Source organism: Protopterus annectens, chromosome 16.part0 (assembly GCF_019279795.1).
Source record: "Protopterus annectens isolate FY-2018-M chromosome 16.part0, PAN1.0, whole genome shotgun sequence".
Lineage (NCBI taxonomy): Eukaryota > Metazoa > Chordata > Ceratodontiformes > Protopteridae > Protopterus > Protopterus annectens.
The window spans coordinates 432,851,851-432,879,350 of record NC_056750.1 but is presented as its reverse complement, the minus strand read 5'-3'; the positions used below and the strand labels follow the sequence as shown (position 1 = coordinate 432,879,350).

Below are 27,500 nucleotides of genomic sequence, written 5' to 3'. Positions count from 1 at the left end.
ATAAAAACACTGGCTGGCTCTTCTATTAGGTTTGTGTACACTTAGTTGTTTGTCAACTGAACAGAGAGATCTGGTAGGGATGTAGCTGTGCAGGACAGATTTTAGGGTGGGACAGGTATCTGCTTTCCATTTTATTTTATGTGCAATACATAGTAGCAGATAGTTAAGCTGGAGTGGGAATTCAAGCCAGTTTAGCTGTGTAAGGGGTTTGCAGTGGTGGGAGCAATATGGTAAGTCTGTGGCCAACTTGGTGATCTTGTAGTAGCACGACTTGAAGTTTGTTTTTTAGTAGCTGTGCTTCATTTAGCCAAGATTCTATTGAAGTAAAGGGATTTTGTGTTATTTGAAGAAGGTCTGACATGTTGTTAAATGAGGAGATGATAGTGGAATCATTGACATACTGGATTAATATGCTGTGCAGGGAACCAGTCTGTAGGTTACTGATGAAGATGTTTATCAGAAGGGGACCAAGTATGGACCCCTGTGGGAGTCCTGTTTATTATATTCTGATAGGTAACCCTGCCATTTAACACACTGTTGTCTATTTGTTAGACAGCTGTTAAACCATTGTAAACAGGGTTGTGAACATCCTATTGAAGAGAGTTGTTGTAGTAGTTTGTCATGTGATATCATGTCAAAGGCCGTTGATGCATTTAATAGCATTATAGAGATTAACTGTCCGGAGTCCCTAGCTTTGTTTACTATATCAGTGATGGAGATGAGGATGGTTGTTGTGCTGTGTGCAGGCCTAAATCCATATTGCGTGGGTGTAAGAAGGTTGTTATGGATAAATTAGTTTAGTAATTGCAAGTGTACAGACTAAGTAGTTTTGATACAGGGGATAGTATAGAGATATATATGAGTGTGAGTTGTTGATTCATTTTGGCAAGGAGAGAAGAAGTTATGCTGTCTGTAGTGGATGTCTGGGAGAGGGGCAGAGTCATATTATTTCTAGAGTTAGCATTTGTAATAAGAGTAATAGCCTATAACTAATTTAGCTATGCTGTCTATAAAATGGGTATAAAATATATTAACCTCATCAGTTGGTGTTTTGTCTGTGAATGTTGATGGATTATGAGTGGACCCAGGGATAAGAAGTGATGAAATGGTTTTCCATAATTTTTTGAGGTTGGTGATTGACTATGAGTGGACCCAGGGGTAAAAAGTGATGACTTGGGTTTTCAGAGATTTTTGGGTTAGTTCTGTGGTTGGCTACTTGTTGTGTAAAGTAATTTTTTATCAGCATTTACTAGTTTTGATTGCTTTGTTTTGTAGCCTATAGATGTGAAAATGTGTATCATTTTTATTCTTTTGCAAATCTTTCCAAGCTCTAGCTCTGATTTGAAACATTTGTTTGGTGGATTTGGTTAACCAAGGTACGTGGTTTGCTTTTGCTCTTTTTGTTCTGAGAGGGGCTAAGTTGTTAACAGTATCTAAAAATATTTTGTTGAAATAGATGACAGCATTGTCTAGGGGTAACGTTTTTAGTATGGACCAATTTAAAAATTTTAATAAACTATTAAAGAGATCTTGGACTAAACTTTCTTAGGTTTCTGGATGTTTTGTAGGTGTCGTTTTGGGCTTTAGGGGTTGGTTCTATAAGTGTATGTAGGTAGGTGGTTACTTCAGGAATTAGGAAGTGTACTGGAATTGGAGTACTTGTGGGGGTCAGAGACAAGGATCAAATCCAGGGTAGAACCAAAATTGCTATTATTTTGTTGAAAAAGAACAAAACAGGTACCAGATAATAATTTGGCGTTCACGAACAAGCTTTTGGTATAAAAATAAAAAACGAAGCAGAATCACTGGAATTGTTTTTATTAAAAGTTTATAATAATGTATATCCAGGCTTGGTATTGATTGATAAGTCCCAACTATTAAGATCTGTTTATAAAAGATGCATTTTTGTAAGGTAAAAATGCCTCTATGATGGACTTTTAATTAATTGTGCCTTTTAGTATTTCATCTGATGAATAGTTTCATTGATTGTAAAATCAGATTAGTTGTTTGAGCATTTAAATCTGGGGAAGTTGAGTGTAACTGCAGTCTGAAGAAGTAATCAGATCGCAAAAGTGGTCACTTTATTTATTTGTTAATAAAGTCAGTTTCTCCCTTAGCTGTGGTGATTCGGCTTCATTTTTTATTTTTATGCTATTATTTTGTATTCTAGTCGGGGTGGTGATGAGTTGTGTTAAGTCGTAGAGGTTAAGATTATTTGCTGGTAAATCAATGGATAGGTCTTGCTAATTGATATTTTCAATTCCCATTATTGCAGTTTCATTGGAGATGTTTTTAGATAACCAGGAAAGAATGTCTTTGAGCATAGGATTGTTTTGGACTGGGGGTATGTAAACTACTGCAATACAAAGTTGTTTGGTGTTGTTTATCTTTAATGATGTAATGAGAATTTAGTATTACTAAATGTGGGAATTGGTTTGAAGAGAGGTAGAATTGTAAATGTACTAGGATAAATTAAAGCTACTCCTCCAACTTTTTTGTTGAATCTGTAATTTCTTATAATGTTAAATCCTGGTGGCAGAATTTTGGTGTCTTTGATGTGCGGTTTTAACCAGCTTTCAGTGACAGCTAATATATCTGGGGAGTACACCAACAAAACGATGAAAATGCACTTAAATGGAAGGCCATTTGTTATATCTGGGGAGTATGGTGATAGCCAAGAATGAAGTTTGGTTATTTTGTTGAAATGCTACGTATGTTTAGGGTGACTAGTAACAGATTTTTTGATACAGAAGATTGGGGAGGGATCCATGACTGGGGTGGATGTCACCACACTGAATTAGGTTGAGGAGGTGTAGAGAGTATTGGTTGTTGTAGGGGAGTGTTTTACATAAAAGTAAGGTATGATGAAGTTGTGAAATGGGTTCTATAGAGATAGGTTTTTCTCTATGAAAAGTGTAGGATGTTTGGCTCAATTAGGCTAGGTAATACCTGTAAAAATATGTTGGCATGTTCTTCATGGTGATTCAGAAAAGTGGGTGACTTTGGGGCTAAGTTGGTTGTTGAGTGCTTGAGGGAAGTGGAATGTATTACTATTATTAGGGTTGCAGACATGAATATGGTAAGCCTAGTAACAATTTTAAGTTGCAACATTTTGTGGTATTTAGGATACAGAAATAATGAAGTTGGATGTATAAAGAAGAACTGAATAGTGTTGGGAGTGTATGAGACTAGTGAATGTGGTTATTCTAAAAATAATATGACCTGTAAGAGCTAGGATTTTTAGGTGGTGGATTGTTAATAGAAAATGGGAGATGGACAGGATTGGTCAGGGAGTAATTATGGGAGGGGCTTTTGAATGTATAAATGTAATTGAAGTGGTGGTGGGTGGGAATGTGGGTAGGGTAGGGGAATTGAGTGAGCCTGAGCGGATCAAGGGTGAACGAAGTGGGTTGAGCCACTAGAAGTAGACCAAACATCTGAAAATACCTATCTGCTTGCAGTGAATTGCAACAAGTCAGTGTCAGAATAAAAGACAATCCACTACCTTGCAAAGAATAGAGGTATGCTTACAAATAAGGGATATATACAGGTATCAGTCACAAATCTTTGTCAGACAAGATGTTCCCATGCTTTAGGTTATGATATTTTTCACAGGTTTTCAAATCGCATATAAAGTGTACAATTAACAGACAGAGTTGATTCTGACAAAACTATGGTAGAAGGACAAAATACTAAAAGTGGGAGACATCAAAAGTGTTTGTGGAGAATGACTACTTGCTGCATACCAGGCAGAAGAGAAGTAAATTTATGCCATCATTCAGGAGATGTCAAGAAGCAGGCATGAGATTCAAACTGCGGTACCCAGCTATCTTCAAAATATTTTTCCCTGGAGGAACAACATAATTTTTTGATGAAGTGCATGCTAAGGAAGAAATACAAAAGTTTGTCCAACAAAAAGTGAGCTGTGAAACAAAAGGAAATTCTGCTTCTTGTGCTCCTGGTAACAAAGACTACATAGAGAAGGGCCGGTGAAACCTTTTCCAGTGTTTCAACAGAACATTCTTGAAGAGGGAAAAAGCACAAGAGCGGACTAGAAGAACTGAGAGTACGCTGGAAATGATGCAAAGACGGGGTTTGGGAAAAGGAGATAAACAGGAATAGAAGAAGAAAATCTGGAAATATTGCACCTTCTTGGATGTTGCTAATCTTGTAGGGGACTCTAAAGCATATGCCCTCCTTCATGTCATTAACGTTTGGAGAATAAAATCAGTAACTTGGAAATTGACAAATGAGGGATCACAAAGCAATAATTACAATTGTGAAACATGACAGAACAAGAAAATCTGGAAATATTGGACTTTCTTGGACTCTGTTAAACTTGTAGGGGACTCTAAAGCATATGCCCTACTTCATGTCACTAATGTTTGGAAAAATATCAAGAGAGGGGAAAAGGAGGGAGAAAGTTAACTGTAAGCAAGACATTTTTTTTGTTAACAGTACTATTTAAACAGTGCTTGATTTTCCTTTGCATGTTATACAGTAATGCTTTTTTCAGTTATTTTTAAATGTAATATTGATAATAATGTAGGGTTCATATTACGTTATCGAAAGATAACATAATCAAACAATCAAAACTTCGAAATGGCAGTATTTTGAAGCTTGTATTGTGGGGGGTGCAGCCCCCCACACCCCCCGCTAAATATATATTCCAACTCCGAGATCGCACTACAGTGAGGAAAGGGCAAATATTCCAATTCTCACTGTACTGCGATCCCACAATGCGATCTTCAAAATGCTGCCATTTCAAAGTTTTGATCGTTCAATTACATTATTTTTCGATAACGTAATAGGAACCCAATAATGTAAATAGGTTACATTATCTTTTGATAATGTAATAGGAACCCAATAATGTAAATAGGTTCTCCTGCTTTTTCTTTTTGTTTCTTTCTCCTTTCTTTATTATTTCTCTTTGTTCAATTTTAAGAAATGTAGGCATTGCAAAGTAAAAAAAAATATCTGGTTAAAAGAGCATGACAAAAGAAAAATTTGTGCGCTTTTTTCTCATTCTTGCACAGGGGAATGACTGGGTTAAGGCTATTAGCTTAATATAGTAACAAGTTTTAAGAGAAAGCAAGTAAATGAAAAAAATATTGAATATCATAAGACTTTTTTTCTAATAAACAGTTTTGTGTCTAGTTATAATGTCTCTAGCAGACAATCTGATAAAGAGAAATTGCTTGGAGAAAATGTTTTCTGAAAGCATTCAAGAGATTTCCAAGCTGAGAGAGCTATAAAGATAAGACAAAACCAGACCGCACATAGTAAACCAGAGGCTATACCATTTGTCTTAGCATGGATAACCTTTCTTTTAGGTTAGCTCAAGTATATGTGGCTATCAGTTTGGAACATTTCCTCCTATTAGGAAAAAACTTTAAAGTTTGAAGATGTACATAGTTTTGCATGTTATTATTAAGTTAATAGGTTTTATGGGGGTATTGGGAGGGTGTGAGTCAATTTCTGTTTGAGGGTTTTCAATAAATCAAAAAGTTCTGTGAGATGTGACATGGGGTCAAATGGCAATTGCAAGAAACAACTGTACAAAAGATTAACCTGCCAAACAGTGCAAGTGTATAACACAAAAGCTGAAATAAGGCATTTAACAAAAAAGCTGTTATACATAAAAGGTGGGAATAATAATCTCTCAAGAATTTGATGCTTTAAACGTTAATGGTCTCACAGATAAATACAAAAAAGAAAACAGTAGTGAACTATATTAAAAAATATACAGTGCAAATAGCTATGCTACAGGAGACACACTTGGAAAGAATTGAACATGTGAATTTGACAAAGAAAGATTTTCAGGATGGTTATTCAATGGAATACATGGGGCAAAGGAAGACAGGAGTACTTATATCAATTGCAAGAGGCACTCCAATAGTGACAGAAAAGGAAAAAAGATAATAATGGAAGATACACAGTACTAATGGGCTACTGGCTAGGGAGGAGGATTAAACTGGCATGCATTTACATTCCACCCAAAAATGCTATAATGGAGCTTAAGAAAATTCTGGGAGAAATAATCAACTTTCAGCAAGGAATATTACTTATAGGCGGGGACTGGAATTGTCTTTGCAGCAGTGAAGCTGTATCTGCGGGGCCCAGAAGGGAAACTATAACAAAGGAGCATAGATTTTTGAAGAAATTTATGAAAATGTTTGGCATGGAAGATGTGCATTCAGTACTAGGAGTTCAGAGTGAATTGACATATTATTCTCCAAAATACAAATACTGGTCTAGGCTAGATAGAGTTTATATCTCCCAGAAATATGTGCATTTAATTGAAGGTCTTGAAACACATCCAATAACTATTTCAGATCATGCGCCAATAATACCTAAAATAAAAATGTAAGGTAATAAAAAAATAAGACACTGGTGCTTTCCCACCTATTGGATGAAAAGAGAGGAATTTAAGGAATGGGTAGTGGAAATTATTCAGGAGGTATTACAGAAGAAAGAAATTTCTTCTAAAATACAGCTAAGGAGTGGGATAAAATTAAAGTAAAATTTAAAAATAGGGTGGAAATAAAACAAAAGGTTGACATGGTTAAGAAAGTAACAAGATTTAGAGGGACTGACAAAAATAGGGGGAAATCTCACAGTACAAGAAGAGAAGCAGCTGCAGAATGCTAAAAAGAAAATAAGGGATTACCTTGATAATATGCATGACTTTAGAAAGATTGCTAACTGTTTTTGATAACTTTAGAGCACATTAACTTTTAGCACAATGACTCAGGCAACAGAAAGTAAAAAGGGCTGTCAACAAGCTTAGGGAGCTGATAGCAAGGAAGATAAAGGATCCTGTAGAAGTATTATAAATATTTTGGAAATTCTATGAAAGTCTGTTTAAAGCAGAGAAATATGAAAATTAAGGAAAGGTAAAAATGGAAATGTTTAAGGAAGAATTAAACATACCAAGGTTAGACGAAGAAAAGGCTTAATTACTAACAGTTAGGATAAGGGGAGATGAGATAAAAATGGTGATGTATAACCCATCTACGGAAAAATCTCTAGGAATAGATGGTATTGCTGTGGAAGTTTGGAAGCTAGGAGGGAAAAACTGATAAAGATATGTAAGGTTTTGTTTAACAGTATTTTAGGAGGAGGAGAAGTACCAACATCCTGGAAGAAAGTGGCGGTATCTGTAAAACCTATAGAGGGTAAAGATCCTGCAGATCCAGATTCATACAGCCCCATTTCAATAATAAACCATGATTATAAAGTGTTGATGTCTATAATGGCTAAAGGAATGGCAAAAGTGATGCCAAAATTGATAGATCTGGATCAATGTGGCTTTGTGGAAGGGGAGGCAAACATCTGACAACTTTAACAGAGCACTGATGATCCAGAAGGAAGCAAAATTTAAGAAAATACCACTGTTGTTGGTGGGTCTTGATGCAGAGAAAGATGACAGGGTAAGGTGGGACTTTATGAGCAGAGCAATAGAAGCATTTTCACTCTGTGATAAAATTATAAGGTTGATTAGAAGGCTATATGAGGGATCAGAGGTGCATATTAAAGTGGGTGGGGTCCTCTCTAATAATCTATGCTTGAGCAGAGGAATCAGGCAGGGATGCCCTCTCTCCCCTTTATTTGCATTACATTTAGAACCACCGGCAAACAAAACATGGGACTCAGAAATTCAAGGATATAATTGGTATGGCAGTCAACAAAAAAACTTCTCTATTTTTATACCTGATAAAATCAGAAAGAGATATTACAGTGCTGTGGGACATATTGGGACAGTTTCAAATCGTTTTAGGATACAAAATTAATAAAGCTAAAACAAAGGCAATACCGGTAAATTATGTACCCACATACAAATTGGTTCAATATCCATACTTATGGGGGCATGATAAAATGAAGTATTTACTAATATGGATTAAAAATGATTCCAGTGTGGCAGCTAAGGATATCTGGGAAGATACTAAACAAAAGATAATATAAAAACTGAGAAAATGGAACCTCTGTTATATGGATATCGATAGTAGGATACAAGTAGCTAAAATGTTTTAGTCTCTTTGGTCTTATAAACAGGCCAGGCACATTTTTATCAACCAGAACAGAAGTTGTGGGCAGTAATTAATAAAGAGACAAAAGATTTTATCTGGGAGGGGAAGAAGGCAAGAGTCAAGTGGGATAAGCTTATTCTTCCAATAAAACATGGCGGACTGGGATTACCCGATTTGAATGGGGTATTTCAGATCAGCACAGTAAAGGTTCTTATACACAGCACAAGCAGAAAACTATAATTCAAAGTGGAAAGACATCATGAGAAGCTCAAGAAACAATGAGAGACTGGGATTTTGATGCAGAAGTTTAAGGAGAATAACAATAATCATACAGAATATTATATTCATAAAGTAACAGAAAGTATTCCATGAACTAAGCCAACACGGGAATGGAGAAAGGAGATTCTGTCAATAGGGATGACTGCAATTAGGGATACAGACAATAGGGGGCTGGAATTTATTGGAGAAAACTGGCAAAGGAACCTAGGTACTGAGAGCAAATAACTAGAAAAGGAAAGGTAACAGAGTGGGAAGATGCCAAGAACTTATCTGGACTGCAGGTTAGAGATTGCCTTCCCTATTAAGGAATGATAGCAGAGTATAGGTAAACAGAAAGAAATGGGGGGGGGGGGGCTAAACGAAAGACCAGCACTGGCAGAGTTTTTAGTAAAAATTGAAAGAAATCAGAAGTTGCCGTTAAGAAAGGAATAATTAGTACAGCATATAAAATATTGCATAATAAATATAAGAATCAATCAGAACAGGTTAGAAAGGATTGGGAAGAGAGACTGGATAAGCAGTCCACTAAAAAACAATGGTGGGGGATATATGTTATGTCTCCCAAATATGCAACAAAGTCTAGAAGATTGGGTCTTTGCTTGGAAGTGTTTACATAGCTATTTTATACCCCAGGGTAGACTCCAAAGAATTTTTCTTCAGGTAGACAGCAAATGTTGGAGGTGTGATGGGGAAGAAAGAGGTAACTGGGAACATATTTTCTGGGAGTGTAATGAGTTGGCAAACTTTAAAGATTCCTTGCAGACTACTCTGTCAAAGATGCTGGATGAGCAAATTGGGGTAACTAAGGAAATTATTTTTTGACCAATGATACAGAATCGGAATTGCCTATACATAGTAAGACCTTGCTGAGTCTAATTATGATGGCTGCCAAAAAAACAATTACTAGAAAATGGAAATCATAGTCTAAACTAACTTTACTAGAGGATAGTAACAGAGATAAAACAACTGTAACTGGGATCTTTAGAAAAAGGGTAGGAGCAAATTACATAGGAAAAAATAAGAACTGTGGGATCAATAAATGCATAGGAGGAATGAGGTTTAAAAGAAGGCAGGAACTGAATGAGCTATGTAATGGTTGAATGACAATGACTGGCTGTATTATAGGTGATATATAATGTTTGCAGCTACAGTTGTGTCAGCATGGTTTTTAATGTATGTTTGCAACTGAGACTGTGTCGGTATGGTTTATTTTCATTTATATAAATGTAAGACTATAGAGAAAAAAACATGTCAGCACAGAAACACGACTGAAGACAGCCAAATAAAACCCAAACTGTTTATTAACATAAAAAGTTAAGCACTTTCACACTATTACAACTGCTTCATCAGACCATGCAATCCAAATGCCCTAGAACGTTTTAATAAGATAATCAATTACCAGTCATCCATTTGTAGACTATGTATTTTTGTTATGGGATGGGACTTTAGAACAGTTGGGTTGTTTTGTTAATTATTTACATTAGACAACACCTTTTATAAAGTTTACCTATCACTATTCCTGTGTGTCCATTGACTTTCTGGATGTTTGTGTTTCCAAGGGTCTGGATTCTACTTTTAACACTGGTTTGTTTAGGAAACCCTGTAGAAGGAATGGAATGCTGCAATGTAGCAGCATGCATCCCAAATTTAATTATAAGAACATCCTTAAAGGTCAGGGGATGCAGGTTTCCAGACTTAAGAGCTCAGAGGAGGGATTTCTACACGATTTACAGACATTGAGGTGTGATTTCTTAGAGAGGGGTTATAGTCCTAGGGAGGTGAGATAGATGTAGAGTGAGGTATTATTATTCTACCAGTAGCAGCCTTAGGGCTTCTAGTAATGGAGTTAATCATAGTGAAGGAAAACATAAATCATGCAAGGTTCCATTTCCTTTGTATTAACTAATGATGTGTGTAACATCATTAGAATGAATTTGTCAATTTTGCAAACAGACAAACGCATCAAACAGTTGATACAGGACAAGCCCAGTTTCGTTTTTAAAAACAAGAAGTCTCTGAAGAGGCAGTTTTGTTACAGGAGCCACTATCAAGCGATACCTTATGTTATTAATGCATCTGGTATGCAACGTTGTAATAAATGAAACTTCTGATGTTTTTACTCATCTGCAGACAGGAGCAGTTTTTAGGTTCAATGTTTGAGCTGATTGCAGCACTACAGATGTTGTGTATATTGCAAATTGTAAAGCCTGCTTAAGTTTTTATGTTGGGAAGACTAATCATTCCTTAATGCAACATATTAGGTAACACGTATATTCTAAATGAACTTGAAATGTTAGAAGTGCTTTGCCAAGCATGTAATAGATTGTGGTGACAGTCATTTCTTTAGCTTTAAAGTTATACAGAAAATTACAAAGAATGTATGCTTGGGTGATTTTAAGAGCTATTCACAAATGTCATGAATTATACTGGGTAATTAAACTGCAGGCTGACAAATCAACAGGGCTCAACTGTAGGGTCTCTAAGATCCATTTTAAAAACTAGATATTTATTTAGGTGATTTTAATATTTCATTGTTTGATCGTAGTGAATGGTTGATTTGAATGTCTGCCTAAGATGACTGGATGATTGGTAACTGATTCTCTTATTTAAAATGTTCTACGCCATTTGGATTGCATGGTCTGATGAAGCCCTTGTAATAGTGTGAAAGCGCTTACCTTTCCACATTAATAAACAGTTTTGGTTTTACTTAGTTGCTTTCAATCGTGCTTCTGTGCTGACACATTTTTTTCTCTATAATTGTTCAGTGTGGTGTTTGACACCCAGTTAGTTCCTTGAGGGTGACTTCTATATTTATAAATGTAAGATTGCCTATGTCATACATGATAATTTAATAGAGATGTTTCTTGTTTTAAAAAAAATTTAATAAAGCCTTTCTAATGTCCTTTTCATTGAAGTATGAACATGGTGCAGACTGAATACTGCCAGTACAAGTAGTTACATTAATACTGTTCTTACAAAACAATCCATCAGCAAACAGATTCACAAAATTCTTTGGGTCAGTGAAAAACACTTATCCCAGGAGTGTCATCTAAACCATAACATCAGAAATGTTTAAAACAATGCCTTGTGTTTATCTTTCAAAACTCATACAAATGACCTACTACTGTGAATTCTTCTCTAATGAAGTTTCTTACAAGTTATACATCATTACTTGATAAATGTAATGAGGTGAGCAATAAAATATTTCTACAACTTCTTTTTATCTCTTTTAATCTTCATTAAACTATTACTCCAGCAAGTGACCTTCCTATAATTGCTGGACATAGTCCTTTCAGGAAAAAAGCAATCTATCAGACTATTATTTCCTAATAGTAACACATTTGGTCTTCAAAATGTGTGTAACTTTCTTTCTTAAGAATTCAAAACAGAAATGAAAGAAGGGAAATGCATTAATCCACTGTTTGGAATATAACCTCTTGTATCCCCTGTGGTAAAAGGTCATAAAAATATAATCACAGCTGACCTCAAAGAAGTAGCTGACTACAACTATGAAAAAGCAAGCATTAGGCAGTTGCACTGCACTTTTTTAACTGTATTTTGCTTAATTGCGGTTTCATTTTTTGCTGTTGTTACTACTGTGACTGCTTTTTTCTGCACTTTTAAATCCTAGTACTTCTATACTTAACAGCATAGGCTAGATTCACATCTGCTGAATCTAGGCTGTTTGGTATTAATTGAGCACTACAAGCAGCCATCCTACATTAAGAAAGCCCTCCTGCACCCTTGTGGCAGAAGTGTGTAGCCCAAGACCCACCTGAGTTGGGGATTGTTGGAATAAGGCTCAGTTTTGGGTTCTTGGTTTATTTGTTTTACATGTTTAACTTCACTTGTATTTAATCACCGCATTTGCCTACAGCTGCGCACTGTGCAACAGGGTTTAGCACTGACATTTATAGATGATACAAACGCTTAGAAACAACAATTTTTCCTTGATATCTGCTACAGAACCCTCCTTAGCTCCACTACCTCTCTGTGTGCAACACAGTTGAGCATTGCTACCCAGCGAGCACCTTTGGTGCGCATTCTGAGGCACTGATGCAGTCTTCCACCCTTAGCCTTCCACAGAATAGCCACCTTTGTCAGTCTCACAAAAATCTTGGTCTTTCCAGCCCATCTCCACTAGTCACTATAATATATACCTGCTATAATGGATGGACAGTGTCCTACCATTTCTCCAGCCAACCTGATTAACATGGATATCCTAAGACAGTGTAGTAATTGCCTCGTGTATACTGACAACCACTTGCTCCTAAAGCAAACAAATACAGTATGTGAGAGATGTAACTATACCATGAAATTAGAATCAGTCCAGATATATAACAGGTTGCCAGCACAAAACCTCCCCTCTCACACAAGAGAAGGTCAAGACACTCAAACCCACACACATGGAGGTGCTTACTAAGACCCTATCAAAAGACTAGAGACCTCCCAATCACAAACAGCATGCACATACTGGTACATGAAACGAATCCACAACTACACATAACAACACATCAGTGTCTCAACAATTAAGCCCCTAAGGCAAAACAACTCAAAAGCAAATGTTCTGGTAATAGATGACTCAATAGTGAGAGACACCGATGTCCCCCTCACCAGGATGAACAAAAAGAAGGTCACGGTCAGCTGTCTGTTAGGTGCCAGGATCTGTCAAATCATGCACGTACTTAAGTCGCTAAGCAACAATTACGTTATGACTCTGTCACAGTACATGTTGGTGTGAATGACTTGAGTCATACCTCTCAAGACTATATAAAGAGAGATACGATCGAGCTCTCAAACTATGTGTTCCAGGCAGGTATGGCCCTAGCCCTAAGCAACATTCTACCTTCACCAAGGATGACACCACAATGCAGACAAAAAAAATGATTGATTTCAATAACTGACTTAGCTTCTGGTGTCACTCCATGGAGATCCAGTATCTGTCTGCTTGGGAAGACATGGTCGACAGTCCAAGTTGCTTTGCCAGAGATGGCCTTCATTTATCTCCTAAAGGCTTTTGGATACTGGCAAAGACACTTGCCTCCCCCATAGTGCCCATTTTAGGCAATGTCCAAACAACAAAACTTCCAATGTGAAGAAATCCACTAAAGACAAACTCAAGGTCATGCTGCTTAAGGCTACAAGCTTAAACAGTAAACTGCATTCCATGGAAGCACTCCTCACCTTGGAAAATGCTGATGTTTGTGCAGTCATACAGACTTGGTTCAAGGCTGCTGAGAGCATCCTGGCTGTACAAGGCTACAATGCCTTTCACACGTTCAGACTGAAAACAAGCTTGAAAGAACCAAAGGTGGAGGTGTATTAATCTTCATTAAATCCAAATACACCTCGAGACTAGTGAAACAGTATGACTCTCTTGAGTTACTCCAGGTCCAATTAACTACAGGAAAAATGCCCTTCCACATCATCGCTAGCTACAGGTCCCCCAACATGAACCAGGAGAAGCACACCGCCTACCTGGACTTGCTAGAGTCACTTAGCATACAGCCAAACACCTTGGTCATGGGAGATTTCAACTATTCTTCCACTGATTGGGTGACTTACACAAGCACAAACACGATCGCTACGAGGTTCCTGGACTTAGTTAACTCAAATGCCCTGGAACAGTTGGTCCGCAACCCCACAAGGTACTCAAATGTCTTGGACCTAGTGCAACCAATATGGGAGTCACTATATTCCCCTCCCTGGTAAGGTCAGACCATAAATCTGCCTCATTTGAAGTAAAGATCAAACCTGACAAAAAAAATTTAAAAAATTCTCCAAAGCAAACTAATGCCTACTAAATGATGGTATGAAAAGTTTCAAAGCCCCTGCCAACATAGACAATAATAACTCCTATGCAAAGGAATACACAACTGTCCTATATAGCCATTTAAATATTTTGACTCGGCTGTGCCTAACAGGAGCAAAACCAGGGCTTCCTGAAAAAAACAATCCACTATGGGGGACTGTAAGTATAAATAAGTTATAAAACAAAAGAAAGAAACTAATATCTAAGAAATGGGGGGAACTAACTCAACAGATGAAGAATACCCTCCACAGCTTGAACACGCAAATCAAATATTTTAAGTCCTCTGAAGCTAGCTATGAGTCTAAATTAGCATTCCTACCTAAAGACAATCATAAGGTATTCTTTAGCTACATCCGAAACCTAAGAGGGATTGCCCAGCTGTGTGCCAAACTTATAGTGGACGGTACCACTCACACTAAACCTGAGGAAACTGCCAACCTGCTAGCCAACAGATTTGGGAATAACTTCATCCCCCTGTCTCCACCTGACATACTCCCAAAGCATTCGCAATACCAGTCCTCTACCAAGTATCTCCAAAGAATAGGTCATACAAGCACTCTCCAAGGCCAAAAAAACACAGCCTCTACCGAACCAGATAACATCTCAGGGTGCTTACTAAACAATCCAAAACAAGACCTTGTGGAACCGCTCAGCACTCTCTTTAACCATAGCCTGAGAACCAGCTTTGTCCCAGCAAAGTGGAGAACAGCAACAGTAATCTCCTTGCATAAAGGGGGTCCATCAACTGACCCTGGGAACTATCTACTTATAAGCCTGAGCAGACTTATCTGCAAGACCATGGAAAGAATTATCACAGACCTTATCCACAAGGAACACTGGCGGCCTTCAAACTCTTGACCCAACCTGATTTGATTTCGTCAAAGGTACATCTTGCTTATTAAACCTGGAGGACTTCTTTGAGAATGTCACCAAAGCCCTGGATGAGAACAAAACAGTGCATACTGGCTATGTTGATTTACCAAAGGCGTTTGACACAATCCCCCATTCAGGTGTCATACAGAAGCTCTCCTAACTGGGGATCAGAATGGAGAGATGATAAGTCAGCAAGCAAAGTAGAGTAGTGTTGCTGCAACTGAATTAATTCTCAAGTATGGTGAGTACCTTCATGAGATGGGCCCTGTTTTTCACAAAATCTCACCAAGATGACACTGATATATAGACTGTATTTTATATAGCGTATATCATGGACAGAAGTAGGTCAAAACTTAAAAAATATAGCTGGGTGCACAGGACTCATGATAAATAACTGCCCAATCCTGGTAGGCGCATTTGTGCCAGGACTGGAAAAAATTACAGTGTAGAATCCTCAAAATACAGAAACATTCCTACAATGGGTCCAGGCCAGACCCAAGGGAAGTATGGCCCCCATGTTGTAGAAAAAAGTAGCAGTCCACAAAAATCATAAAAACTGACAGGCCAAAGAAGAGCCAAAAAGATGACAGAGAGGGCTATTGAGGATAAGAAAGAAATGATGTATTGCTACTATTATGCAAAAAGCCCAGAATTTGCAGATACAAGATATACAAAAAGATTAAGAGAGAGATCAGAAGAAAGAAAAACTGGCAGAAGCTTCAAATAAAACAACGTGCTCACTAACACAACAGATTTGTGAAAAACACTATACAGACCAAGAAACGATTTGTTTGGAAAAAGAAGCATATGAGGAAGACAGAAAATATAAATAATAAAACCTAGAGATTTTTGAAAAGTATAAAAAAGAAATATGGACATGGGAAAAAGAGATTTGATATGGTGCAATATTTATGCAAGTCAAAAGCCAAATTAATCAATACAAAAAAGGCAGACCCAAAGATGTTCAAAGAGAAATACAGGCAAAGGCATCCAGATATGGAAGATTTCACAATAAAAATAATATCACAAAGAGGGAAGGTAGAAAGCAAGATTAGTAAAGTAAAAATTAAAAAAAAATAGAAGTTGAAGTTATGGAATACCTGCGAAGTGAAGGATCTGCTGCAGAAGATCTAGCACAGGTTCCATCACAACATGATGGAATGAGTCTCCAAAGTAAGGAGAAACATGAATTTCAGGAGACATCTGAAGAAGAAATATGGACATGGGAAAGAAAAAGAGATTTAATATGGTGTAATAATTATGCAAAGGAGAAAGCAAAACTAATCAATACGAAAAGAGCAGCACCAAAGATATTTGAAGAGAAATACAGGCAAAGGAATCTGGACACGGAAAACTTTATAATACAAAAACTAAGAAGACAAAGAGGAAAAGTTGGAAAGAAGCTTAGTAATGGAAAAGTTAAAGCAACAGAAACTGAGGTTATGGAGTACCTGCATAGTGAAGGATTCAGTGTAGAAAATCTAACTCAGAAGCACCACAGCAGGACAGAGCAACGGACATCCAAATTAAGGAGAAACCAGTGGAACGGGAAGTAACTGGTCAATTAGCATATGAAGATATTTTGGAGCCTTCCAAAGGAAACCAGTATTAACATTCACTTGAAGCTGGACTGCAAGGGAAGGAACAGGAAACAGTGGCAGCTCTGATGCAGCCAATGTTGACAAGCTATAGAACAGTGAGTTCCAATATGATAAAGCAACAGATGAGACAGGATGACACTGAAAAGAATGTGCCACAGGAAGATACCATAAAACTGTCTACAGAATGCCAGAAGGAAATGGAGAACAAAAAGTGTACCCTCAGGTTAGAAGAAAATGAGCTAACAGAAGAGTTGCTTGATTTAATAGAGACAGATAGACATATTAAGATCAATGAAAGAAATAGACTCCAGAAAGTCATTAAAACCCCAAAAGTCCGAAGTTTGATAAAACAAATGAAAACAGTAATTAGGACTGTCCATACAGATCCATGTGATATAACAGAGTAAACAAGATATATTACTGTGTAGCTAAAATAATAACAGATAAAATTCTACCACAAGAACACAGGGTAGTAAGGGGAAAGGAAGGGGAGAAATCAAAAGACCATCATGGAAGTATCGAATAGAGAAAAAGTACAGTTTTGTACCTACCATAAATGTAGATGTCCGATAGGTATGCATCTGCAGTCATCACATATGGGTTGTCCTGCCTCAGGCAGCCCTTCGGTCGGCCGGATTCCAAAGTCTGGGTCTGGCCTCGGCTGATGTCGCACTTTCCCCGACGTCAGAGCGTCTGGGGTATAAAAGCATCAGCCGACGCCATCTTCCTCAGTTTTTCTTGCCCCAGATGCCAGGTGCCCTCTAGGAAGGCTAAATTTGGAGGAATGCAATAAAATTCCAAACATTGCAGAAAAATATATACATATATATATACAAACAAATACACCATAATAGATTCCCCCAGCTAGCTAATAGAGGGGTAAGCACCCTAGGAATACCACAGAGGGGAAGGAGGGAGGGTAAACCTGACTGCAGATGCATACCTATCGGACATCTACATTTATGGTAGGTACAAAACTGTACTATGTCCTTCAAGGATGCATCTGCAGTCATCGCATATGGGTAGAATACCATAGCCAATCTGGGGGTGGAGGTACTAAGTAAAGGATGGTGTAGTTAAGATACCCTCCAGGACTGCCATAGCAAAACCTGCTCTGGATCTGGAGTATAAAGGTAAATTGTAATGCTTGGCAAATGCATGCACGGAGCTCCATGTAGCAGCTTCTAAAATGTCCTTGGTAGCCACCCCTCTTAGGAAGGCTGTGGTAGTGGCTGTGGCTCTCGTGGAATGAGGTCTAATGTTAGCTGGCACAGTTTTTCCATGAAAGGAATAACAAAAACTAATGCAATTTCCTATCCATTTTGAAATTGTCTGTTTGGAAATTGCTTTTCCTTGGGCCCCAGCAGCATATGTTACAAACAACTGGTCAGTCTTTCTGTAACTTTTAGTTTTGTCCAAATAGTAGCGCAATTGTCTGTGTATGTCCAGGGTGTGCAGAAGTTTCTCCCCTTTATTTTGTGGTTGTGGGAAGAATGTAGGCAAGTGAATAGCTTGGTTCAGAGATACCCTGGATACCACCTTTGGCATAAATGTAGGATTGGTCCTCAAAGAAACTCTGTCCTGATGAAAGATAAGAAATGGCTGCACTGCCATTAAAGCTTGTAACTCAGATACTCTTCTTGCTGAGGTTATGGCCAGAAGGAAGGCAGTCTTCCAAGACAGAAACTGTAGATCTGCTGATGCTGCTGGTTCAAAGGGAGGAAGTGTTAGTTTTTCCAACACGAAGTTAAGGTCCCAGGTAGGTAGAGGCGGTTTCCGTGGAGGATTGATGTTTTTGATTCCTCTTAGAAACTGTCTTAGGAGAGGATGAGAGAAGACAGGTGGATTAACATTGTATTCTGCTGAAATTGCTGAGGCATGTATCTTAATGGAAGAGTAAGACAGGCCATTGTGGAACAATTCTGCCAAATATTCCAGTATATGTGCCATGGTCATCAGTTTCACATCTAGACCCTTTGTTGTGTTCCAAGTGTGAAATCTTTTCCATTTTGCTGAATATGCCTTCCTTGTGGAAGGCCGTCGAGCTTCCATAATAATATCCTTCACTCTCTGGGATAGGTTATCCTGAGGAGGAGTCATGGTATTCTCCAGGCAGTTAGCTGCAAAGTTTTCAGGTTGGAATGCAGAGTCTTGAAATTGTGCTGCGTCAGTAGAAGTGGCCATAGGGGGAGAGGCCACGGTTTCGTCTGTGACAAGCTCTTTAACAGTGGGTACCGGTGCTGTCTTGGCCAGTTTGGAGCTATCAGAATCACTCTGGGCTGCTCTGTCCTGATCTTCAGTAAGACCTTGGTCATTAATGGAAGAGGTGGGAAAGCATACACTGTTAGAGCTTTCCAGCTGAAAGAGAGAGCGTCCACTTTCCATGCTTGTGGGTGGTATGTTCTTGAGCAGAATTTCTTCAGTTGATGATTGTGGGGGGAAGCGAACAGATCTGTTTCCGGCCTTCCCCATGATTGTGTTATGAGTAAGAAGATGTCTGGGTGCAGCATCCATTCGTGTGCATCCATGGTAGTTCTGCTTAAGCTGTCTGCCAGTATATTGTCTTTCCCTGGCACGAACTGGGACTGTAGCTGTATATTGAGTTTCAAGGAAAGTTCCCATAGATTCATTGCCAGTCTGCAAAGAGGGTAGGAATGGGTGCCTCCTTGCTTGTTTATGTACCACATAACTGTGGTGTTGTCTGTCCTTATGAGCAGGTGGCCTTGATGAAGGAAAGGTTTGAAGGCCTCGATTGCGTGTATCACTGCCAGCATTTCCTTTTGGTTTATGTGCATGTGCAGCTCTTTTTGTGAGCATAGCCCTTGGATACATCTGCCCTCCATGTGTGCTCCCCAACCTTGGTCTGAAGCGTCCGTGGTGATGGTTTGGTTGGCTCTTGGCTTGCTGAAGGGCAACCCGCTGTTCGACTGGCAGGCTTGAGCCCACCACAGAAATTCCTTTTGAAGGCATGGAATGAGTGGGATCAAAGTTTCTAAGCTGTGACTGTGCTGAGTCCATAAACTCCTTAGGTACCATTATAATTTTCTCATATGCAGTCTTGCTTGTGGAATCAAAAGAATGCAAGATGCCATGTAACCCAGGGCCTGCAGGATTTTCCTTGCAGTCAGCTGAGTTTGTCTTGTCAGATTCTTGAAGTAATCCCCTACTTCTTTTTGTTTTTCTTCTGTGAGAAAGGCCATTTGGGTGGTTGTGTCTAGATCCGCACCCAGAAAAGTTATTCTTTGGGATGGAACAAGTCTTGATTTGTGGATGTTGACTGTATATCCCAAGGCCTGTAGCAGGTGGATGGCATAGTCCAAGTCCTTTAACAGAGTTTGCTTGCTGTCCGCTTGTATAAGGCAGTCGTCCAGATATGGGTAGATTTGAATCCCCTGAAGTCTGCAGTGTGCAATTACTGATGCCAGGCATTTCGTGAATACTCTGGGCGCAGTAGATAAGCCAAAGGGCAATGCTGAGAATTGATAATGCTCTGACCCTGCAAGAAATCTGAGGTGTCTTCTGCAGCTTTGTCGGATAGGGACATGCAGGTATGCCTTCTTGAGGTCTAGAGTCACCAGCCAAGACCCCTTGCCCAGCATGGGAAGGAGTTGCTGTAGAGTCAGCATTTTGAATTTTGGCACAATGAGGTAAGTATTCAGTGCGGACAAGTCGAGAATAGGCCTCCATTGATTTTCTTTTCTTGGAACAAGGAATAATCTGGAGTAAAATCCTTGGCCTTGTTCTGAAAGAGGTACCTTTTCTATGGCTTTCATTTGCATTAAGTTAGTAATTTGCTTCAAAGCCTCTGCCCTCTGATTTGGTGGCAGGTCTGGCATGCCTTTTCTTTTTGGCAATGTGTGGAAATGGAACCTGTATCCTTTGTCCATTATTTGCAGTGTCCATGTGTCCCTTGTAATGCTGTGCCAATTTTTTGAGAATAAGGAAAGCTTTCCACCCAAAGGTGCTTCTAATTGAGCCCTGGTCGGCGGAGTCAAAATAAAGTCATTGAGTCTGTCCTGGTGTAGCAGTTGTAGTTCCTGCACTACCTCTCTGGTTGGGAGGCTGCCACTGACGGCCTCTGTAGGAGCCTCTAGCTTGCCCTCTACCTCTGGCACGTCTATTCCTGCCTCTCTGAGATCTGTCTGAGTCCGGAAAGGACCAATTCGTAGTAGGCCAATTTCTGCTGAATCTCGGTGGTTGGACTTGCAGAAAGTCTTTGACTGTTTGCACAGATTTTGCCTTTTCTTCAAATTTCTTTAAGACCTCTTGAGCCGTGGAACCAAATAATTTTTTCTTTTCCATAGGAGCATCCAAAAGCTTAGTTTTAACATGGTCTGGCAGAGATTGTTCCTTCAGCCAGGCATGCCTACGTATAACTGCACCTGTCATAGCTGACCTACATGAAGCTTCCAATGCATCATAAAGTACAGTTTTGTACCTACCATAAATGTAGATGTCCGAACTGGATAGCATCTGCAGTCATAACAAGTGGGTTGTCCTGTCGTCAGGCAGCCCTGCAGTCGGCCGGATTCCAAAGTCCGGGTCCGGCTTCGGCTGATGTCGCACTCCACCCGACGTCATCTCTGTTGGTCTTCGGGTATAAAAGCATCAGCCGACGCCATTTTCCTCAGTGTTTCTTGCCCCAGATGCCAGTAGCCCTCTTGCAGGCTAAAATTTGGATAGATGCCAATGTTTCCAAATAGATAGAGGTAAACACAACAATAAGCATGTATGTACATATATACAAACAAATACACCATAAAGACTCCCCAACAGCTAGCTATTAGGAGGGTAAACACCCTAGGAGTACCACAGAGGGAAGGAGGGAGGGTAATCCTGACTGCAGATGCTATCCAGTTCGGACATCTACATTTATGGTAGGTACAAAACTGTACTATGTCCTTCATGGATGCATCTGCAGTCATAACAAGTGGGTAGAATACCATAGCCAACTAGGGAGGAGGATAAAAGTAGATTATGGTGTGTTTAGGATCCCTTGCAGTACAGCAGTGGCAAACCCTGCTCGGGATCTGGAATATAGAGGCAAATTATAATGCTTGGCAAATGTATGCACGGAGGTCCAAGTAGCCGCCTCAATAATGTCTTTGGTTGCCACTCCTCGTAAGAAGGCTGTGGTAGTGGCTGTTGCCCTTGTAGAATGAGGTCTTATGTTCTGTGGAATTGGTTTTCCATGGAAGGAGTAACAGTATCGTATGCAATTTCCTATCCATTTGGAGATTGTCTGTTTGGAAATAGCTTTTCCTTCCTTCCTGTTGCATAGGCTACAAAAGTTGGTCAGTCTTTCTGCTATTTTTGTTCTGTCCAAGTAGTAGCGTAGCTGTCTATGTACATCCAAGGTATGCAGTATTCTTTCCCTCTGTTTTGTGGGTTGGGAAAGAAGGTAGGTAGGTGGATTGCCTGGTTTAAAGACACTCTGGATACCACCTTGGGCATAAATGTAGGATTAGTCCTCATGGACACTCTATCTTGGTGGAAGATTAGGAAGGGTTGCACTGCCATTAAGGCCTGTAGTTCTGAAACCCTCCTTGCTGAAGTAATTGCCAGTAGGAAAGCAGTTTTCCATGACAGGTGTTGTAGGTCTGCTGTTGCTGCTGGTTCAAAGGGTGATAGTGTCAACTTTTCTAGCACAAAGTTTAAATCCCAAGCTGGTAATGGTGGTTTCCTTGGAGGTTTTACATTCTTGATTCCTCTGAGGAACTGCCTGAGCAAAGGGTGCAAAAAAACAGGTGGATCAAAGCTGTATTCTGCTGAAATAGCTGATGCATGTATCTTGATGGAGGAGTAGGACAGGCCTGAATGAAGAAGTTCGGCCAGATACTCCAGAATGTTAGGCATATCTATGTTTGACACATCTTTTCCTCTTTCCGTACTCCAAATGACAAACTTTTTCCATTTTCCAGCATAGTTCCTTCTTGTTGAAGGTCTGCGTGCTTCAAGAATAATGTCTTTAACTCTTTGGGAAAGTTCTGGATTAGCTGCTGCTATGTGATGTTCCATGCAGTCAGTTGCAGCGTTTTAGGTTTGGATGTATGATGCTGTAGTTGTTCTGAGTTAACATCAAAGGCATCAGGGTATTGGCCACATATTGTTCGAGACATGCTCTTCAGTAGTGGGTACCAGTGTTGTCTTGGCCAGTTTGGAGCTATCAGGATTATCCTTGGACGTTCTTCCTTGATTTTTAGTAGTACCTTGTGTATCAAAGGAAGAGGTGGGAATGCATATGCTGTTAGGCCTTTCCAGTTGAAGGAGAGTGAGTCCACTTTCCATGCTAGTGGGTGGAATGTCCTTGTGCAGAATTTTTGAGCTGGTGATTGAGAGGTGATGCGAATAGGTCTATCTGTGGCATTCCCCATTTCTTTGAGATGGTCTTGAAGATGTCCGGGTGCAGCTTCCATTCGTGGGCATCGAAGTGGTTCTGCTTAATATGTCTGCTAGAGTATTGTCTTTCCCGGTACAAATATTGCCTGTAACTGAATGTTGTAGCTGAGTGCCAGGGTCCACAGCTCCAAGGTCATTCTGCATAGGGGTATGAATGAGTGCCTCCCTGTTTGTTGATGTACCACATGACTGTGGTGTTGTCTGTCCTTATCATCAACTGGCCCTCTTTGAGAAATGGTTTGAACTTTTGGATTGCCAGTTTTACTGCCAGCATTTCTTTTAGATTGATGTGCAGGTGAAGTTGATCCTGTGTCCACAATCCTTGCACGCATTTGTCCAGCATGTGGGCCCCCATCCTAGGTCTGAAGCGTCTGTTGTGATGGTCTGGCTTGGTTGACATCTGCGAAAGGGTAGGCCTGGGTTTGACTGGCATGCCTGAGCCCACCATAGGAACTCCTGTTTTAAGCATGGAATTAGTGGGATTTCTGTTTCTAGACTGTGTCTGTGTTGGGACCATAAATTCTTTAGGTACCACTGTAGTTTCCTCATATGTAGTCTGGCAAATGGGACCAAGATTATGCATGATGCCATGAAGCCCAAGGCCTGCAGAACTTTTCTTGCTGTTAACTTGTTCAGTTTTGTTAGTGCCAAGAAGTAAAGAGGAAGTTCTTTTTGTATTTCTGTAGTCAGGAATGCCATTTGTTGTACTGTGCCCAATTCAGCCCAAGAATGTCCTTGTTTGGGATGGTATCAGCCTTGACTTTTGTAAATTGACTGTGTATCCCAGTCCTTGTAGCAAGTAAATGACCCTTTGTAAATCTGTTGTCAGCTTGCTTTTGTTGTCCCCTTGTAGCAGGCAGTCGTCCAGGTATGGGTAAATTTGAATTCCCTGTAGTCTGCAATGGGCGATTACTGATGCCAGGCATTTTGTGAATACTCTGGGCAGTAGATAAGCCAAAGGGCAATGCTGAGAATTGATAGTGCTCTGATCCTGCAAGAAATCTGAGGTATCTTCTGCAGATTGGTCGAATGGGGACGTGCAGGTATGCCTCCTTGAGATCTAGAGTTACCAGCCAAGACTCCTTGCCCAGCATGGGAAGAAGTTGCTGTAGGGTCAGCATTTTGAATTTTGGGACAATGATGTATGTATTTAAGGTGGACAGGTCGAGAATTGGTCTCCAACTTTTTCCTTTCTTGGAACTAGGAATAGTCTGGAATAGAACCCCTTTCCTTGTTCTGCTGTTGGCACTCTTTCCACAGCTCTCATGTTTGCTAACTCCATTATCTGGCGTAGAGCCTCTGTTTTTTGATTTGGAGGTAGATTTGGCATTCCTCTTTTGAGTGGTAAAGTGTGGAAGTGAAACCGGTAACCTTGATCTATGGTTTGTAAAATCCACTTGTCTTTTGTTATGTAGTGCCAGTTCTTTGAAAATAAGGTTAACTTTCCGCCTAGAGGAGCTGCTATTTGTTCCCTGGTAGGCGGATTTTGGATTAAGTCACTGTGGTTGTGCTGATGTAGGGGCAGTGGCTGTGTCTGTGCCTCTGTTGTTACCTTGCCACTGTCGTCCTCTGTAGGCACCTCCTCTGGATTGGTTTCTGCCTCTGGAACGTCTATTCCTGCCCCTTTGAAATTTTGTGGAGTCAGGAAAGGACCAATTTTTGGCAGGCCAGTTCCTGCTAAACCTTGGGGGTTGAACCTGCAAGAAATCTTTAACAGTTTGAACAGATTTTGCCTTTTCTTCCATTTTCTTCATAACCTGCTGGGCAGGTGTACCAAACAAACTTGTCTTGTCCATAGGAGCATCTAGCAACTTAGCTTTAACATGATCCGGTAAAGCTTGTTCCTTTAGCCATGCATGCCTTCTTATCACTGTGCCTGTCATGGCTGATCTAAATGAAGCCTCCAGTGCATCATAGCCACATTTTAAGGAATGGTTGCTAACCTGTTGTATGTTATTTACCATCTCTAATACATATTTCTTATCAAGAGATTCATCAGTGGTTAGCTTTTTAGCTAACTGATCAAGCATAAACTCTTGGTATTGTATCATGTGAAACTGACAGTTCAAAGCTCTAGCTGAGAGAGTAGCTGAAGTGTAGACCTTTTACCCCATCTGTCTAATGACCTTGCTTCCCTTTCAGAAGGAATAGGGTTTTAGCTGTGGTCGGCTACTGCCTTGGGACCCTGGGATATAGTTTCTGGGTCTGCAAGTGGGGCCTTGTAAAGGTGGTGATGAGTATCTGGCACCCTGTAAAATCTGTCTGGTTTGGCAGGGGCTGGGGGTAAAGAATCTGGAGCGGAGCACACATCATTGAAAGCATCATCCACCACAGAGAGAACAGGAGGTATAGCTAAGGGCCTGTGCTGTGGGAGGTGCAGAAAGGTCCTAAGTCCTTTTCTGGACTCTGAAAAATCCTGTTGCTGCCATTGGAACTGTTCCCGCATGGCATGCAAGGTTTCCCCAAAGGAGAATTCTTCTGGTGGGAAGCAGCTGGAATGGATTCTTCAGCATCAGAATCTTCAAAATTGGAGAAGGGAGCCTCTGGCTGGTCAGTTATGTCTGATTCATCAGCAGAATCATCAGAAGACACTGGCTCAGGGGGCTCTGCCCTAGGTCTCTTCTCTGGGGGCTGAGAGGCCCTGTCTGGGTGAGATTGAGATCCTCTAATTAAAGAAATTAAATCTTCTGCCAAAGAAAGCATTTGAGAACTAGAAGAGGGCCTGGATGTGGGGGGTTTAACAGGCACTGTTTTAGTATACTTGGCTGCTTTAGCCCTGGCGAAGGCCTTAATGGACATGGCTGCTGGAGGCCTAGCAGCACCACGTGCTGGGGTAGAGACATCCAAGGGGATGGTGTCTGATAAGTCAACCACCGTAGTGGGTAAAATTTCTGAGGTCGATTCAAGAGTTGTAGCAGGGGCCTCAGTTGTAAGAATAGGTTCAGCTGTACTTTGATCAGTTTTCTCGGTTTCGCCGAAACCGAGACACTCATGTTTGCTTTACCGTGGTTTCGGCGAAACCGCGGACCGCGAGTGTCGGTCTTTATCTTTGCGTTTTGGTAGATTGGGTAGTCGGAGGATCCGACGGCATAATGTACGCAAAATCAGAACCGAAAACTGTTCTGCAAACTCCGACCGACGCCTAAGCGTTCGTCGGTTGAAAGAGGCACAGGCGAACAGGCTGCTACGTGGGCTGGGCCTAAACAAGGCAGACAGTAAGAGTGGAAATCTTTATGAGGTATTTGTTTCCCACAGGTTAAACAATTGTTAACTTTTTCTGACATCGGCTGAGGCAAGAAAGAGTCCCCAACGGGGTACTTAGCTTTAGAAGTCTTCGAAGTAGTATTCGGTAGAAGTAATCTCTGGATCCGACCGACCGGCACTTGCGAACAGCTTCTGCTTCGGGCGCCACGCGGCAAGAAAGACTGAGGAAAATGGCGTCGGCTGATGCTTTTATACCCGAAGACCAACAGAGATGACGTCGGGTGGAGTGCGACATCAGCCAAAGCCGGACCCGGACTTTGGAATCCGGCCGACTGCAGGGCTGCCTGACGACAGGACAACCCACTTGTTATGACTGCAGATGCATCCATGAAGGACATCCACACTGTAAGAAATGGTTACTAACCTGCTGGGAGTTATGCACCAGATCCTGAAGGGATTTGCGATCAAGGGGTTCAGGAGAGGACAGTTTCTTATGCAATTCATCTAACAAATACTCTTGGTACTGTATCATATGAAACTGACAATTTAATGCCCTCATGGAAAGAGTTGCAGAAGTATACACTTTCTTACCCCATCTCTCTAATGGTCTGGATTCCCTTTCAGAGGGTAGAGGATTTTTAGCAGTGGCAGCAGCAACCCCTTTTGGGCCCTGGGAAATAGTTTCTGGATCAGCAGAGTGGGCCTTGTGCAGGTGTAGGTGTGAGTCCGGGACCCTGTAGTACCTATCAGGTTTGGCAGGAGCCGGAGGGAGAGAGTCAGGGGCTGTACTAGCATCAGAGTACACATCATCAATGACATTCAAAACAGGAGGTATAGCTAAAGGCCTATGCTGAGGTAAATGTAAAAAGGTCCTTAATCTCTTTCTAGAATCAGAGAATTCCTGACCCTGCCATTGAAAATGTTCTCTCATAGAGGGTAATGTCTCTCCAAAGGAATACTCTTCAGGAGGGGAGGCCGAGGGAATAGATTCTTCAGCATCAGAATCCTCGTAGGCCGAATAAGTCTCCTCTTGGTGGTCTGACAGAGCAGAGCCATCAGTGGACTCATCTGAGGAGTGGGGGTCAGAGGGCTCAACCCTGGGCCTTTTGTCTGGAGGAGGTTGAGAGCCCCTGTCCGGATGAGGTTGAGAACCTCTAATTAATGAGATAAGATCCTCTGCTAGGCTAAGAATCTGAGAGCCAGTAGAAGGTCTCTGAGAGGAAACCTTGGGAGGCAAAGCTTTAGTAAGTTTAGCAGCTTTAGCCCTAGAAAAAGCCTTAATGGACATGGAAGCAGGGGGTC

General features: G+C 40.4%; 1 protein-coding gene across 1 annotated transcript in view; it reads right to left on the bottom strand.

Annotated features, from left to right (window-relative positions):
* Window positions 1-27,500, bottom strand: part of NEK6 (NIMA related kinase 6) — a 3,457,780-nt gene that overhangs the window by 1,700,791 nt on the left and 1,729,489 nt on the right. The window lies entirely within an intron of this gene.